Genomic DNA, 6000 nt, shown 5'->3' with positions numbered 1-6000 from the left:
ACATGGTTTTCATGTCCCTTTAAGGGCTATTAAACTTAGAATTTAACAGCACATAAATCTTCCATTATGGAAAGTATAACATTATTGCAATATACGCTTGTTCCACTTTCTCCCAGGGAGGCTTGGGTTAATACTTTTATCTACTTTTCTGTGACTGTTTTCCTCTCACTCACTTTGTCTCTTTAGTACTTTAAGGTGGGTATTGCATGAACAGTCGAAGAGAGAAGCATTCCTTGTTGTAGCAATGGGCATAATAGGTAGTTTAGATGTGAATATTATTGTGTGGTATATAAATCAATATTTATCTTTTAACTATTAGATGGAGATTAGAAAGAAACGTATGTCTATTGGTTTAAAGGAACATTAAACACTAAATACATGCTAAATAAAATGATGCATTCAAAGAAAAGATTTGTCTGTCAACCTGTAGATTTTTTTTTTCATTAGCTGTGTAAATATTGGTAAAATATTTGTAAAGTTTTAGTGTCTAACAATGGGAGCTGCCATATTGTAACTTAGGTCACCTTCTCTGCTGGGGCCAATTAGGGACAGTTATAAATAGGTCACTAGAGTGTTCAGCCAATGGCTGTGTGGAATATAACAGTGTTCTGCACTTCCATTTCTAAAAGGAACTAAAAAAAGCACACGATCATCAGAAAATAGAAACCAGAAAATGGGACAAAATAAAGTATTTTGCAGTTTTTTTATAAATACGATTTATCATTTTATATTACCGTCCAAGTGTTTAATGTCTCCTTAAATACCTGGTTCTTAAAATATTTCTCTTGTTAAGTGTATCCAGTCCACGGATCATCCATTACTTGTGGGATATTCTCCTTCCCAACAGGAAGTTGCAAGAGGATCACCCACAGCAGAGCTGCTATATAGCTCCTCCCCTCACTGCCATATCCAGTCATTCTCTTGCAACTCTCAACAAAGATGGACGTAGTAAGAGGAGAGTGGTGTATTATAGTTAGTTTTTTAACTTCAATCAAAAGTTTATTTTTAAATGGTACCGGAGTGTACTGTTTCATCTCAGGCAGCATTAGAAGAAGAATCTGCCTGTGATTTCTATGATCTTAGCAGAAGTAACTAAGATCCACTGCCGTTCTCACATATTCTGAGGAGTGAGGTAACTTCAGAGGGGGAATGGCGTGCAGGTTTTCCTGCAATAAGGTATGTGCAGTTAACATATTTCTAGGGATGGAATTTGCTAGAAAAATGCTGCTGATACCGGATTAATGTAAGTTAAGCCTTAAATGCAGTGATAGCGACTGGTATCAGGCTTATTAACAGAGATACATACTCTTATAAAAGTGTAATATAAAACGTTTTTCTGGCATGTTAATCGTTTTTATATATGTTTGGTGACAAAACTTATTGGGGCCTAGTTTCTCCAACATAGGTGTGTCCGGTCCACGGCGTCATCCTTACTTGTGGGATATTCTCTTCCCCAACAGGAAATGGCAAAGAGCCCAGCAAAGCTGGTCACATGATCCCTCCTAGGCTCCGCCTACCCCAGTCATTCTCTTTGCCGTTGTACAGGCAACATCTCCACGGAGATGGCTTAGAGTTTTTTAGTGTTTAACTGTAGTTTTTATTATTCAATCAAGAGTTTGTTATTTTAAAATAGTGCTGGTATGTACTATTTACTCAGAAACAGAAAAGAGATGAAGATTTCTGTTTGTATGAGGAAAATGATTTTAGCAACCGTTACTAAAATCCATGGCTGTTCCACACAGGACTGTTGAGAGGAATTAACTTCAGTTGGGGGAACAGTGAGCAGTCTCTTGCTGCTTGAGGTATGACACATTCTAACAAGACGATGTAATGCTGGAAGCTGTCATTTTCCCTATGGGATCCGGTAAGCCATGTTTATTAAGATTGTAAATAAGGGCTTCACAAGGGCTTATTAAGACTGTAGACTTTTTCTGGGCTAAATCGATTCATTATTAACACATATTTAGCCTTGAGGAATCATTTAATCTGGGTATTTTGATAAGATTATATCGGCAGGCACTTTTTTAGACACCTTTCTCTTTAGGGGCTTTCCCAAATCATAGGCAGAGCCTCATTTTCGCGCCGGTGTTGCGCACTTGTTTTTGAGAGGCATGACATGCAGTCGCATGTGTGAGGAGCTCTGATACATAGAAAAGACTTTCTGAAGGCGTCATTTGGTATCGTATTCCCCTTTGGGCTTGGTTGGGTCTCAGCAAAGCAGACACCAGGGACTGTAAAGGGGTTAAAGTTAAAAACGGCTCCGGTTCCGTTATTTTAAGGGTTAAAGCTTCCAAATTTGGTGTGCAATACTTTTAAGGCTTTAAGACACTGTGGTGAAATTTTGGTGAATTTTGAACAATTCCTTCATATTTTTTCGCAATTGCAGTAATAAAGTGTGTTCAGTTTAAAATTTAAAGTGACAGTAACGGTTTTATTTTAAAACGTTTTTTGTACTTTGTTATCAAGTTTATGCCTGTTTAACATGTCTGAACTACCAGATAGACTGTGTTCTGAATGTGGGGAAGCCAGAGTTCCTTCTCATTTAAATAAATGTGATTTATGTGACAATGACAATGATGCCCAAGATGATTCCTCAAGTGAGGGGAGTAAGCATGGTACTGCATCATTCCCTCCTTCGTCTACACGAGTCTTGCCCACTCAGGAGGCCCCTAGTACATCTAGCGCGCCAATACTCCTTACTATGCAACAATTAACGGCTGTAATGGATAATTCTGTCAAAAACATTTTAGCCAAAATGCACACTTATCAGCGTAAGCGCGACTGCTCTGTTTTAGATACTGAAGAGCATGACGACGCTGATAATAATGGTTCTGAAGGGCCCCTAAACCAGTCTGATGGGGCCAGGGAGGTTTTGTCTGAGGGAGAAATTACTGATTCAGGGAACATTTCTCAACAAGCTGAACCTGATGTGATTACGTTTAAATTTAAGTTGGAACATCTCCGCATTCTGCTTAAGGAGGTATTATCCACTCTGGATGATTGTGACAAGTTGGTCATCCCAGAGAAACTATGTAAAATGGACAAGTTCCTAGAGGTCCCGGGGCTCCCAGAAGCTTTTCCTATACCCAAGCGGGTGGCGGACATTGTAAATAAAGAATGGGAAAGGCCCGGTATTCCTTTCGTCCCTCCCCCCATATTTAAAATATTGTTTCCTATGGTCGACCCCAGAAAGGACTTATGGCAGACAGTCCCCAAGGTCGAGGGAGCGGTTTCCACTTTAAACAAACGCACCACTATACCCATAGAAGATAGTTGTGCTTTCAAAGATCCTATGGATAAAAAATTAGAAGGTTTACTTAAAAAGATGTTTGTTCAGCAGGGTTACCTTCTACAACCAATTTCATGCATTGTCCCTGTCGCTACAGCCGCGTGTTTCTGGTTCGATGAGCTGGTAAAGGCGGTCGATAGTGATTCTCCTCCTTATGAGGAGATTATGGACAGAATCAATGCTCTCAAATTGGCTAATTCTTTCACCCTAGACGCCACTTTGCAATTGGCTAGGTTAGCGGCTAAGAATTCTGGGTTTGCTATTGTGGCGCGCAGAGCGCTTTGGTTGAAATCTTGGTCAGCTGATGCGTCTTCCAAGAACAAGCTACTTAACATTCCTTTCAAGGGGAAAACGCTGTTTGGCCCTGACTTGAAAGAGATTATCTCTGATATCACTGGGGGTAAGGGCCACGCCCTTCCTCAGGATCGGCCTTTCAAGGCCAAAAATAAACCTAATTTTCGTCCCTTTCGTAGAAACGGGCCAGCCCAAAGTGCTACGTCCTCTAAGCAAGAGGGTAATACTTCTCAAGCCAAGCCAGCTTGGAGACCAATGCAAGGCTGGAACAAGGGAAAGCAGGCCAAGAAACCTGCCACTGCTACCAAGACAGCATGAAATGTTGGCCCCCGATCCGGGACCGGATCTGGTGGGGGGCAGACTCTCTCTCTTCGCTCGGGCTTGGGCAAGAGATGTTCTGGATCCTTGGGCGCTAGAAATAGTCTCCCAAGGTTATCTTCTGGAATTCAAGGGGCTTCCCCCAAGGGGGAGGTTCCACAGGTCTCAGTTGTCTTCAGACCACATAAAAAGACAGGCATTCTTACGTTGTGTAGAAGACCTGTTAAAAATGGGAGTGATTCATCCTGTTCCATTAGGAGAACAAGGGATGGGGTTCTACTCCAATCTGTTCGTAGTTCCCAAAAAAGAGGGAACGTTCAGACCAATCTTAGATCTCAAGATCTTAAACAAGTTTCTCAAGGTTCCATCGTTCAAAATGGAAACCATTCGAACAATTCTTCCTTCCATCCAGGAAGGTCAATTGATGACCACGGTGGATTTAAAGGATGCGTATCTACATATTCCTATCCACAAGGAACATCATCGGTTCCTAAGGTTCGCATTCCTGGACAAGCATTACCAGTTCGTGGCGCTTCCTTTCGGATTAGCCACTGCTCCAAGGATTTTCACAAAGGTACTAGGGTCCCTTCTAGCTGTGCTAAGACCAAGGGGCATTGCTGTAGTACCTTACTTGGACGACATTCTGATTCAAGCGTCGTCCCTTTCTCAAGCAAAGGCTCACACGGACATTGTCCTGGCCTTTCTCAGATCTCACGGATGGAAAGTGAACGTGGAAAAGAGTTCTCTATCTCCGTCAACAAGGGTTCCCTTCTTAGGGACAATAATAGACTCCTTAGAAATGAGGATTTTTCTGACAGAGGCCAGAAAAACAAAACTTCTAGACTCTTGTCGGATACTTCATTCCGTTCCTCTTCCTTCCATAGCGCAGTGCATGGAAGTGATAGGTTTGATGGTAGCGGCAATGGACATAGTTCCTTTTGCGCGCATTCATCTAAGACCATTACAACTGTGCATGCTCAGTCAGTGGAATGGGGACTATACAAACTTGTCTCCGAGGATACAAGTAAATCAGAGGACCAGAGACTCACTCCGTTGGTGGCTGTCCCTGGACAACCTGTCACAAGGGATGACCTTCCGCAGACCAGAGTGGGTCATTGTCACGACCGACGCCAGTCTGATGGGCTGGGGCGCGGTCTGGGGATCCCTGAAAGCTCAGGGTCTTTGGTCTCGGGAAGAATCTCTTCTACCGATAAATATTCTGGAACTGAGAGCGATATTCAATGCTCTCAAGGCTTGGCCTCAGCTAGCGAGGGCCAAGTTCATACGGTTTCAATCAGACAACATGACAACTGTTGCGTACATCAACCATCAGGGGGGAACAAGGAGTTCCCTGGCGATGGAAGAAGTGACCAAAATCATTCTAGCGGCGGAGTCTCACTCCTGCCACCTGTCTGCTATCCACATCCCAGGAGTGGAAAATTGGGAAGCGGATTTTCTGAGTCGTCAGACATTGCATCCGGGGGAGTGGGAACTCCATCCGGAAATCTTTGCCCAAGTCACTCAACTGTGGGGCATTCCAGACATGGATCCGATGGCCTCTCGTCAGAACTTCAAAGTTCCTTGCTACGGGTCCAGATCCAGGGATCCCAAGGCGGCTCTAGTGGATGCACTAGTAGCACCTTGGACCTTCAAACTAGCTTATGTATTCCCGCCGTTTCCTCTCATCCCCAGGCTGGTAGCCAGGATCAATCAGGAAAGGGCGTCGGTGATCTTGATAGCTCCTGCGTGGCCACGCAGGACTTGGTATGCAGATCTGGTGAATATGTCATCGGCTCCACCATGGAAGCTACCTTTGAGACGAGACCTTCTTGTTCAAGGTCCGTTCGAACATCCGAATCTGGTCTCACTCCAGCTGACTGCTTGGAGATTGAACGCTTGATCTTATCGAAGCGAGGGTTCTCAGATTCTGTTATCGATACTCTTGTTCAGGCCAGAAAGCCTGTAACTAGAAAGATTTACCACAAAATTTGGAAAAAATATATCTGTTGGTGTGAATCTAAAGGATTCCCTTGGGACAAGGTTAAGATTCCAAAGATTCTATCCTTCCTTCAAGAAGGATTGGAAAAAGGATTATCTGC

At 43.2% G+C, this 6000-nt stretch overlaps 1 protein-coding gene across 2 annotated transcripts in view; it reads left to right on the top strand.

Annotated features, from left to right (window-relative positions):
• SETD2 (SET domain containing 2, histone lysine methyltransferase) overlaps nucleotides 1-6000 on the top strand; it is a 284758-nt gene that overhangs the window by 55115 nt on the left and 223643 nt on the right. The window lies entirely within an intron of this gene.

This window comes from Bombina bombina, chromosome 5, assembly GCF_027579735.1.
Source record: "Bombina bombina isolate aBomBom1 chromosome 5, aBomBom1.pri, whole genome shotgun sequence".
Taxonomy (NCBI): Eukaryota; Metazoa; Chordata; class Amphibia; order Anura; family Bombinatoridae; genus Bombina; species Bombina bombina.
Note: the sequence above shows the minus strand (reverse complement) of the source record. Positions and strands in the feature narration are given on the sequence as shown.